The following is a 12,568-nucleotide window of genomic DNA, read 5'->3' on the forward strand; positions in this document are numbered from 1 at the left end:
AACCATGTTGCATTGGAAATTAGCTTGTTTGTGTCCTCAAGATATTTGGGTAAGCAGTTGGCCACAACATGCTCAAGTACCTTGCAACAAGTGCAAGTGATAGAAATTGGTCTGTAGTTGTCAGGAGTGTGCTTGTTTCCGGACTTGTGTACTGGCACTACCCCCTGCAGCCAGTCATTTGGTAAGAAATGTTGCTTCAGAGATGCGCTGAATATAATAATTAAATATTTACAGACCCATTCCGCGTACCGCCTCAGGAACTAATTAGGGATAGCATCAGGACCAGAAGAGTTTTTTGTATCTAAATTAAGGAGGAGGGAAAAATAGCTTTTTGGGAGAAGGTAATATCTGGCATTCCAGACAGTGGTGAACACAGTTCACTTCTAGAATTCTGGGACAAGGAGGTTTAAGCGCTAAATACAGGTTGAAAATAAGCATTAAACCTGTTGGCGATTTCTGATTTATCAGTACTTACAGAACCATCCACTGTAATAAACCCCAATTTTTCATTCGAGGTTCAAAGGTGACGCCAAAAACGCTGCGGGGAAGTCTTCATAAATTGCGTAAGCTTTTTTGAAAGTACTGATCTTTCGATATCAACAATTTCTGTATAAGCTCTGAAGATAAGTGAAAAATTTCATTTTGATTCCCTTCTCTCATGCGCTTTCTCCGCTTTATTTTTCGCTTTATCTGGATTATTTCACGATTTATCCAAGGGCTACGCTTTCTGAATGTTTCATTAAGTTGTGGAACAAACTTTTGTAGGCAGTACGTGACTACGTTTTTAAACCGCTCCCACAAAGTTGAAGGCCACTGCCTACGACCCGGAAACGGGCAGGGTCCGCGAGGCGCAATAATCCGTACGACGGACAACCACAAACCAAATTGGGCGAACCGCTTTTACTTTGGGCAAACACAAGGAGAATAACGAAGTCGCTACTTTTGCTATAGACAGAAAGAAGAAAAACCACTACAGTGTGAAAGTAACAATCGTCACGGAACAGAAAAGTTGAAAGGAACAACAGCACAATCAGGCACTCACGCCGAACGTCCGGAATCCGCGTCCAAACATGGCACGACGAAAAAACACTCCGTCCAAGTACGCCCCGCCAAACGTTGCCCACGCCGGACGAAGCAAAAAAAGCCCTGCCCCCTTTTCATCAATCTCTTTCTCTATGCCCCTGTCGCGCGGCCTTCTTATCGGGAAACCACTATCCCGGCTTCCAACGCGCGGATTTGCTCTCACGCGCATGTGCTGCCGCGTCTGCTGTTGGCGCGAGTTTTAAGTGCATGATTGCATTGCCGCGGCCGAAGACCGAAGGCCCGACACTCCCCCCTCACAAGACGCGACACCCGGTGTTGCGGTAAACAACAAAAAAAAAGGATACGAGAAATACAATACAGCCACAAAAAAAAAGATGAGCACTCGGGGAGGATTAAGAGTCCAAGTCCAGCAAATCTTCCTGGTCTGCGGCCGGTGGTGCACAGCGGTCTTGACGACGGAGAGCGGCGACAGCAAAGTCCGCCAGCATGCGACGCTGGGCGTCGTTGGGTGCCCCAGGCTCCAGTACTCATTGCAGAATATCGTGGATCCAGTGCTACTCCTGGTGTCCGGTGCTGGCGACGTGTGCAGCCTTCGACACTACACAAGTGTCGCAAAGCCGGCACCAGCCGACATTAGCCTCCTTTGCGAGGGGGCGGAGAGGATCGTCGCGGCGCAGGTCATCGGCACTGCGGCCGGTGAATGGTGCCGGCGCCGGCAGACAGCCCCTCTCGGGGCGCTCCTGAAGGTGCCAGTGGGCTGCCGAGAAAAAACTGGTCTCCGTGCCGCCTCCAGGATGCCCGCCCTGATAATGCACCATTGGTGGCTGTTAAAATAGCGGGGATAGAAGTTCCCGCTCTACTGGACACAGGTTGCACTGTGTGTTTTTGGCGATAAGGTTAAGCGAGCATGCGATTCAAGACAATTGCAGTAACGAAAAGTGACTACAAAGCTTCGGATGGCGTCGCCACAGATAGCGTCAGCAACCTCTGCAACACGTCTAACAGTTACCGTGAATGGTCGTAAAATAAGGCAGCGCTTTCTATATCTTCGCGGACTCTCTTGTCCGGTAATTTTGGGCCATCACTTCATCTCGAAGGCAGGAATCATTGTCGACCTATATTCAGGCAGCTACCGATACGGCATTATTGCAGAACCACTCAAGTTCATTACAAAGATAACAGAGCGTCACTGAAATCTTCTGGTCGCGGATTCCCCTTAGTCGGAGTGGCAGAAAGTGGTGCTCTCACTGTCCTGCAGTCTTTCACAGGGTCACAAACGGAAGGATGCAGAATCCAGGAGGCACTTGAGTCCTTCGATACCATCTTCACGGAGGCTCCTGGAAAAGCTAACGTGCTGACGCTCAGGATTGACACCGGCAGCTCACGCCCGATCCGTCTCAACCCCAGGCCGTTGAGCGTCCACAAGCGAGGACTCCTGGATGCCACTCTGGATGAAATGGTGGCTACCGGTGCAGTAAGACCCTCAAAGAGCCCTTGGGCTTTTCCTGTTGTTATTGCGCCTAAGAAAGACGTCACAGCACGCTTATGTGTCGACTATCGGCGGCTGCACGCTATAACAGTCAGAGATTCGTACCCTTTTCCGTCAGTCGACTCTGTTATGTATACGCTTGGATCAGCAAAATTCTTTACTCTAGTCTGTACCAGGGGTTTTTTTTTGCAGATACCGATTCACCAGAGTGACATCAAAAAAACTGCATTCACGTGTCATTGGGGATTGTTCGAGTTTGTTCGACTGCCTTTCGGTTTATGCAATTCACCTGCTACCTTTCAACGCGTGATGGATATAGTGCTCGAAGACGCGAAATTCAACTATGCAATGGCATACATGGACGACGTCGCGATGTTTTCAGAAAGCCTAGATGAGCATCTGATCCATTTAATCATTGTTTTACAACAAATGAAGGACGCAGGAGTTAAGTTGCGGGCTTCGCCCAGAAGCAAAGATTCCGAAGGGGCGACCAAGGTGAAGGGGCAACTTGACGCGGGCAGATTTATGACGGTCGCGCGGCGACCGCTTCTCGGAAGTGTGCCGAGAACACATGGCAGCGGGCGACTCCGCCGGCTCTCTCCGTCCCTTGCCGCGAGGGAGGAAGAACAGTGCTGTTAGAGCGCACAGCATAAGCGCAGTGGTTGTGGGTTGAGCGCTAACTGCTATGTCCCCCGGGTTGAGTGGAGAGGGCGCGGAGGCCCTAAATCCCGAAACGCGGCGTAACACGGGCCTTGGGAGAACGCGCCGTTGACACGTCTTCCCGTGAAGACGCCTGTGTGTCCCTTTGAATCCGCCGCCCGCGCGCAACAGACCAAGAGCAGGGATCGGAATGTTTGGGCCTGAGGTTTGCGCGTGTGTGTTTTTATGTATTTTCGGAAGTGTAACCGTCGACGCAGTTTGTCCTTGCGACTGCTTGGCGCCTCTTGCGTGGTAGGATTTTGGAGAGGGAAAAGTTGCAGATGTACGTGTTTGTGTGCGCAACCACTCGCCGCTTAGTGCGTGCTTTGTGTGTGTTTTGTTTGACATGCGTAGGAGAGGGGTATATGTGGCACAATGATTGGCCAGCCCATTTCAAAAGACTGCATGTTATTGGCCACAGAGTGACTAGCCGTTGATTGGTCAACGGACTAGACTGGAATTTTGAACGCTAAAGGAGGAGCGCTGAGAGAGTTGGGCTTGGAAGAGGGTTGGGCTCGGACAAGAGTCGTGAGCAGACGGGTTGTGCGAGGAGGGAGGCTAGGCTGACGGAGGTCTCAAGGGACTCCGGCCTAAAGTGTAGCAGGAGGCCAAGGCCTGATTCTGCTAGCCTCTGACCTCTGATCGTACACCCGGTTGCAGTTAGCCCTCTATGTTTGGATGTGGGGTTGTTCGAGGAGGGAGGCTAGGCTGACGGAGGGCCCAAGGGACTCCGGCCTAAAGTGTAGCAAAAGGCCCAGGCCTGATTCTGCTAGCCTCTGACCTCTGTTCGTACACCCCGTTGAACTCTCTGCACTCTCTGTTTGATATCGCACCCGACGACATTATTGTAAATACTAAGTTGTGAAAGGTGTAAATAAACGTGTACAGTCCGAGAAGAGAAGTCGTCATCTCTGCACCGCAATGTGTCACTGAGCCACGGACGCAGCGGTGGTCACCAACACCACTCGGTACGAGCGAAGACAGCAGAAGAAACAGCAAGAACACCTGCTGTACAGGGAAGCCCATCCATTTCCCAAGCCTTCGCTCTTTTGAAAATAACTGCAGGCATCACCATTAACCCCCGCAAGGTGCAGTTGGTTTCACGTACAATCAACCTGCTTGGTTTCATTGTTGAACAGGGCAGAGTCCGGCCTGACGAGGAGAACCTGCACGCCATATTGCAGCTGCCACCCCCAACAAAAGTCAAGAGCCTGCAACGATTCTTGGGTATGGTGGGTTTCTACTGCCATTTCATCCCAAACTGCGGGGACCTGGCAAGACCCCTTCATCAGCTTCTCCGGATAGGTGCCCGTTGGTCATGGACAGACAAGGAGCAGGGATCGTTTCGGGCACTGTCCACGGCTATTGCCGATACTGCTCGTCTCCGGCTCCCGGACCTAAACCGGTCCATTACAGTGCAGACTAATCCAAGTGAGTATGGAATCGGTACTGTTTTGCTTCAGGAGCACGAAGGGAAGCTTTGCCCCTTGGTGTTTGCAAGTCGCTCACTCTCATCGCCGGAGCGAAACTACCCTGTAATAGAGAAAGAGTGCTTGGCGATTCTATTTGCACTAAAAAAGTTCGACATGTATTTGGATGGGGCTGAGTTTACGATTCAGACCGATCATCAGGCATTATCTTGGTTGTCGAAGCTGCAAAACCCAGCTCGCCGTCTAGCCCGCTGGGCTCTCGCTCTTCAAAAGTATAATTACAGGGTGGAATACAAGAAAGGCACTTTCAACAAGGCAGCTGACGCCCTGTTCCGAGCTCCGTTACCCGCAGGTGGCGAGCAAGCACCCCAAGTCCTGGTTATGTCAGAAGCTGCAGATGCATGGGGCGCACTGGTTTCCCGGCAACAGCTGCTCGAAGCTCCGCGAAGCGATCCTCAGTGCATCCAGATACGAAATGGCCTGAACAGCACCAACCCTGCAGGAAGCACAGCGCCTACCGGCAGCTACGACTGCTACTTGGAAGCCTAAATGGACTTCTCGTATACGGTATATACCCGCTGCCGACACGGACAGTGGTGAGTCTCCATTTCGTGTTGTCATACCAAAGAGCCTCCGTAAGCTCTTTTTAGAGTATTTTCACGACACACGCCTTGCAGGTCATAGCGATGGCAAGAAAACGTATGAAAAGTTGGGTCGCGTCGCAACTTTGCCTCGCATGAGAAAGGATGTCGTGACATACGTCCATACTTGTCTTACATGCCAGACAGCGAAGCCAAGGGGAGGGAAACTACCGGGCTTCTTGCAACCCGTGGAGAGCCGTTACCCGTGGGAAATTGTTGCCTGTGACGTAATGGGCCCTTATCCTAGATCAGTGAAAGGAAACCGCTACTTGCTAGTGGTCACTGACCATTTCTCTTAATGGGTAGAAATATACCCGCTGCGTAAACTGGACTCTAAGGTAATCTGGGATAAGCTCCTAGACGCATTCACCAGGTTCGGCTTTTCGGCGCAGCTTATAACTGACAATGCCACGTATTTCACAGGTAGGGTATTTGCTGACACCTGAAAAGCTCTCGGGGTACAGCATAAAAAGACTACTCCCTACCACCCTCAGGCTAACACAACAGAACAGGTTAACCGAAACCTGAAAACCATGCTCGTTGCTTTCACAGACCGTCACAAAGACTGGGATTCCCGTGTGCAAGAAATGGCATTTGCTACAAGAACCACAGTAAACAGGTGGACTGGTTTTACGCCAGCGGCTATACTTCTTGGTCGGGAGCTTCGATTTCCTATTGAACATGCCCTTGCTCATGACTCTGAACCAAAGACTCCCAGTTATTCCAGATTCACCGAGTAAATATCCAGCCGCCTTGACGGAAGTTTGAGGGAGGTCAGGGAACTTGGACCTCGCCCACCTGGAACATTGCAGCCAATACAACAAGGGCAGATGAAGATTGGAGTTCACGGTCGGTGAGGAAGTACTTCGCCGCACGCACCCTCTAGCGACGCAACAAAGGGGTTTGCAGCCTCCCTTGCGCCACGATGGGATGGTCCTTACGTAGTAGCAAAGCGCATTTCTCGTTTGGCTTATCTTCTGCGTAATAAACATGGTGGTCGTGTAATCGGGCCCCACGTTGGGCACCAGATAAAGGCCACTGCCTTCGCCCCGGAAAGGGGGAAGGTCCGCGAGGCGCAATAATCCATACGACGGACAACCACAAACCAAATTGGGTGAACCGCTTTTACTTTTGGCAAACACAAGGAGAATAACAAAGTCGCTGCTTTTGCGATAGACAGAAACAAGAAAAACCGCGACAGTGTGAAAGTAACAATCTTCACGGAACAGAAAAGTTGAAAGGAACAACAGCAGAATCAGCCACTCACGTCGAACGTCCGGAATCCGCATCCAAACACGGCACGACGAAAAAACACTCCGTCCAACTGCGCCCCGCCAAACGTTGCCCACGCCGGACGAAGCAAAAAAAGCCCTGCCCCCTTTTCATCAATCTCTTTCTCTATGCCCCTGTCGCGCGGCCTTCTTATCGGGAAACCACTATCCCGGCTTCCAACGTGCGGATTTGCTCTCACGCGCATGTGCTGCCGCGTCTGCTGTTGGCGCGAGTTTTAAGTGCATGATTGCATTGCCGCGGCCGAAGACCGAAGGCCCGACACTCCCCCCTTACAAGACGCGACACCCGGTGTTGCGGTAAACAACAAAAAAAAAGGATACGAGAAATACAATACAGCCACAAAAAAAAAGATGAGCACTCGGGGAGGATTAAGAGTCCAAGTCCAGCAAATCTTCCTGGTCTGCGGCCGGTGGTGCACAGCGGTCTTGACTACGGAGAGCGGCGACAGCAAAGTCCGCCAGCATGCGACGCTGGGCGTCGTTGGGTGCCCCAGGCTCCAGTACTCATTGCAGAATATCGTGGATCCAGTGCTACTCCTGGTGTCCGGTGCTGGCGACGTGTGCAGCCTTCGACACTACACAAGTGTCGCAAAGCCGGCACCAGCCGACATTAGCCTCCTTTGCGAGGGGGCGGAGAGGATCGTCGCGGCGCAGGTCATCGGCACTGCGGCCGGTGAATGGTGCCGGCGCCGGCAGACAGCCCCTCTCGGGGCGCTCCTGAAGGTGCCAGTGGGCTGCCGAGAAAAATCTGGTCTCCGTGCCGCCTCCGATGGGGCACCAGGGTGCCACGACCCGCCTCCAGGATGCCCGCCCTGATAATGCACCATTGGTGGCTGTTAAAATAGCGGGGATAGAAGTTCCCGCTCTACTGGACACAGGTTCCACTGTTCGTTTTTGGCGCCTGCTGTTGGCGCGAGTTTTAGTTGCATGATTGCATTGCCGCGGCAGAGGAACGAAGGCCCGACAAAGTATTGACGTCATCATCATCATCATCGTCAGCCTGATGATACCCACTGCAGGGCGAAGGCCTCTCCCATATTTCTCAACTTAACCCGGTTCTGTGCTGGCTGCATCCACTTGACCCCTGCGAACTTCTTAATCTCATCCGCCCACCTAACTTTCTGCCGCCCCCTGCTACGCTTTCCTTCCCTTGGAATCCAGTTTGTTACCCTCAGCGACCATCGGTTATCCTCTCTTCGCACTACATGTCCTGCCCATGTCCATTTCTTCTTCTTAATTTCTACTAGAATGTCGGTAACTTGAGTTATTTCTCTGACCCACTCTGCACGCTTTCTATCTCTTAATGTTACCCCTACCATTTTTCGTTCCATAGCCCTCTGGGTTGTCCTCAACTTAGGTAGAACTCTCTTGGTTAGCCTCCACGTCTCAGCCCCATAGGTGAGTACAGGCAAGATGCAACTGTTGTATACTTTCCTCTTGAGCGATACCGGTAAGCTGCTAGTCATAATCTGCGACTGCTTGCCAAATGCGCTCCATCCCAATCGTATTCTTCTTGTTATTTCCTTTTCGTGGTCCGGGTCTGCGGTTACTACCTGTCCTAAGTAGACATATTCGTCTACTACTTCCAGTATTTCGCTACCTGATGTAAACTGCTGTTCCTTCCCGAGGCTGTTGAACATTACCTTAGTCTTCTGCATATTGATTTTCAAGCCTACCTTTCTACTTTTCCTGTCTAGGTCATCAATCATTATTTGCAGTTCATCCCCCGAGTTGCTTAGCAAGGCAATGTCATCAGCAAATCGCAGATTACTGAGGTATTCTCCATCTGCCCTTATCCCTAACTGCTCCCATTCCAAGTCTCTGAATACTTCCTCTAAACAAGCTGTGAATAGTACTGTGGAGATTGTGTCTCCTTGCCTAACACCTCTCTTTATGGGAATTTTGTTACTTTCTTTATGCAGAACTATTGTTGCTGTGCAGCCGCTATATATATCTTCCAGCACTTTCACGTATGGCTCGTCTACCCCCTGATTTCGCAATGCCTGCATCACCGCCGAGGTTTCAACTGAGTCAAATGCTTTTTCGTAATCAATGAATGCTATGTATAAGGGCTGGTTATATTCCGAGCATTTTTCTATCACCTGATTGATGGTATGGATATGATCGATAGTAGAGTACCGTTTCCGAAACCCTGCTTGATCCTTTGCTTGATTGCAGTCTAAGGTTGTCCTGATTCTATTAGCGATTACCTTAGTAAATACCTTATACGTAACAGACAGTAAGCTGATTGGTCTGTAATTTTTAAGGTCCTTAGAGTCCCCTTTCTTGTGAATGAGGATAATGTTTGCATTCTTCCATGGTTCCGGTACCGTCGATGACACCAGGAACTGCGTATACAGGGTGGCCAGGTTTTCTAGCACGATATCCCCCCCGTCCTTCAGCAAATCTGTAGTCATCTGATCCTCTCCAGCTGATTTCCCCCTTTTCATAGTTTCTAGTGCTTTCTTGACCTCGTCCTTCATCACTGGTGAAACGTCTGACTGTTTTTCCCTACCGCCAATGTCATTACGGTCCTGACTACTTTGGCTACTGTAGAGATCTGTATAGAACTCCTCGGCATATTATATAAACTCATGTAAATGGTTTTCCTCACGGAAAACCATTTACATGAGTTTATATAATATGCCTTATGGCAAGTTTGCGTACAAAAAAAAAAAAAAAAAAAACTCCTCGGCTACTTTGACTATCTTTTCCATATTAGTGATGACGTTGCCCGCCTTGTCCCTTATCGCATACATTTGGTTTTTGCCTATGCCCAATTTCTTCTTTACCGCTTTAAGGCTTCCCCCGTTCTTTACAGCATGCTCAATTTTCTCCACTTCCTAATATCGGCCACCTTGCGCTTATTGATTAGCTTTGATATCTCGGCCAATTCGATCTGGTCTGTTGGATTGGAAGCTTTCATACTCTGGCGTTTCTTAATCAAATCTTTCGTCTCCTTAGACAACTTACCGGTATCCTCTCTAACTATCCTACCGCCTACTTCTACCGCGCACTCAGTAATGATATCTCTGAAATTATTGTTCCTTGCCTCTAGGGTAATGTCGCCATCCTCAGTTGGAGCTGAAAACCTATTCTGTAGCGAGATCCTGAACTCTTCTGCCCTCCCCCTTACCGCTGATTCGTTGATGGGTTTCTTTCTTACTAATCTGTTGCGTTCCCTCTTCAGATTTAGGCTAATTCGGGACCTCACCATCCTGTGGTCACTGCATCGCACTTTCCCCGATTACCTCTACATCTTGCATAATGGCGGGGGTTGAACACATTATGAAGTCGATTTCATTTTTAGTCTCTCCGTTAGGACTTTTCCATGTCCATTTCCGGTTCTTCCGTTTGCTGAAGAAGGTATTCATGATTCGTAAGTTATTGCGCTCTGCAAACTCAACTAGTAACTCCCCCCTGCTATTCCTAGAACCAATGCCATAGTCACCTACTACCTTGTCTCCTGCCTGTTTTTTCCCTACCTTGGCATTGAAATCGCCCATTAGTACAGTATACTGCGTCTTTACTTTTCGCATTGCCGATTCTACATCTTCGTAGAAGCTTTCAACTGCCTGGTCATCATAAGTACATGTAGGTGCATAGGCCTGTACAACCTTCAGTTTATACCGCTTATTAAGCCGAATTACGATGCCTTCAACCCTCTCATTAATACTATAGAATTCATCTATATTACCCGCTATATACTTATTGACAAGGAAACCTACTCCTAGTTGTCGCCTCTCTGGTAAGCCTCGATAACACAGTACATGCCCATCTTTCAGTACAGTATATGCCTCATTCGGCGTCCTAACCTCACTAAGCCCTATGACATCCCATTTCATGCCCTCTAGTTCCTCTAACAGCACTGCTAAGCTAGCTTCACTAGCTAGGGTTCTAGCATTAAACGTTGCCAGGGTGAGTTTCCAATGGCGGCCTGTCCAGCGGAGCCAGACTTTCTTAGCACCCCCTGCTGCGTCACAGGTCTGACCGCCGCCGTGGTCAGTTGTTCCGCAGCCGCTGGTGACTGAGGGCCGGGGTTTTATGAAGCTTATCATAGGAGGTTGCGGCCAATTACTGCACCAGGGTGGCCAACTCCTGTTCTGGTGAGGGAGTGCGTTGCCGGAGGTGTTCACCGGCATCAGGTCGCACCCCAAACCTGTTCATGCAATTCCATCAACACGCGGATTTTTTTTTTCTTTCATCCGGTGGAGAATTGCGCGGCACCGGGATTTGAACCCCGGTCCTCTTGCATGCGAGGCGGATGTTCTACCGCTACGCCACCGCTGCCACATTTACCTGTCATCTTCCCTATCAAATGAATCCAAGGCCATTTCCCTGCAATCTATAATGCTGACATCGTCGGGTTTCGAAAATTCATTTACAGAAATAGTTCGCCTTGCTTCCCTTTCAGGTGGTCTCAAGGTTATGACCAGAAAGCCCTTCCTTAATGGACACATCGTATTCAATTATTTTACTGCTTACAAAAACCAAGTTCAATGTTGATTCCGCACTTGCTCCGATCCTTGTTGCAGATTTAAAAAATATTGTGTGAGATCATTCTTAAAGGCAATGTCTAACATGGCCTCACAGTTTTTAGCATTAGTCGTGCCTAAATCAAGAGATTCCCAAGATACACTAGGCAATTTGAAATCACCTGCAATGATTAGGCCTTATTTGGGAGATACATTATTCAAAATGTAGTCTCGTAACGATTCGATTAATGTGATAGGAGCCTTAGGGGCTCTGTACACTACTGCAATAACATAGACTGAGATGCCCAGCTTTATCTTGCACGATGCTCTCTATGTTAGGGCAATCCTTCATAGGAACAAATTCGATTCCGTCTTTAAAAATATGCGCAACGCCATCACTACGCGCATCACGTTCATTTCTTATCATTCGATATGGAGGAGGTATTATCTTGCTGTCAGTTGCTTCAGGGCGCAACCACGCTTCTGTGACTGCCAGAACGTCTGGCTGATAAAGCATGATAATGTGTTCAAGTTCAGCCTTTCTATTCAAGAGACTGCGTGCATTTATTTTTATCACTTAAAATTTTTTTTCCGTCCCAAACTGCCATACTTCTTTATTATCTATCGCAAGCGTCCGCTCCACACTCACACGGCAATGGTACTCGTGATCCCAGACAAATGCCTCTTTGTCAATGAAGAGCTTATCATGCTCAAGCCGTATCTTTGCGTCTTTGTCCTATTTCGTCCCGTGCACTTTCCCAGAACTTCTTTCGGTTTTGTAAAGTTGTCTCGGAATAAACATGTTATTCAAAAATGTAGCTGCCCTTTAATTGTGGCAGTTCTTAAATAAATTCATCTTTTTATTGTAGTCGAAGAACCGAACCATCACAGGACGTACCTTTTCCACACCCTTCTTTCCGAGCATTGTATGCGTTCTACTGTGTTAACTTTCACATCGAGGCGTTCATGAAAAATATCGTGTATCACTTTCTTCTTAAGTTCATCAGTAGATTCACTATAAGTTTCCGGTACTCCGAATAGGAGAAGATTATTTCGACGACCTCGGTATTCCAATTCGACCATTTTTTGCTGCTGTGAGCGGATAGTTAATACCTCGAGGTCATGCACTAATGCTTCTAGTTTTTCTTCTTATTTGCGCATACTCAATAATTTCCTCTCAATTTCTAGCATCTTTTCATTGACTTTTTCAAATTGCTGGGAAAGCAAACTCTGGTTTTCTTTAAGTAGGCTCTCCTCAAGCGCTTTCTGCCCTTCCATGAGTTCACTGAACATTTGCTCAACAGTATCGGGTTTGGCTCGTTATTCTTACGCTCGAAATGCCGTAAAAATTACGGTGTCGTAACCGTAAACGAAAATACGGTGTTATAACCGTAAACGGCACCATGCGCATGCGCATTAGCTTTAGGAAGGAAAAGGAGAATGGAATCTGTACAGAGGAGGAGGAGGTCCGGGTGAAGTTTGCGCATCTCACTAGAAC

This window comes from Amblyomma maculatum, chromosome 2, assembly GCF_055883805.1.
Source record: "Amblyomma maculatum isolate TAMU_Amacu chromosome 2, ASM5588380v1, whole genome shotgun sequence".
Classification (NCBI taxonomy): domain Eukaryota; kingdom Metazoa; phylum Arthropoda; class Arachnida; order Ixodida; family Ixodidae; genus Amblyomma; species Amblyomma maculatum.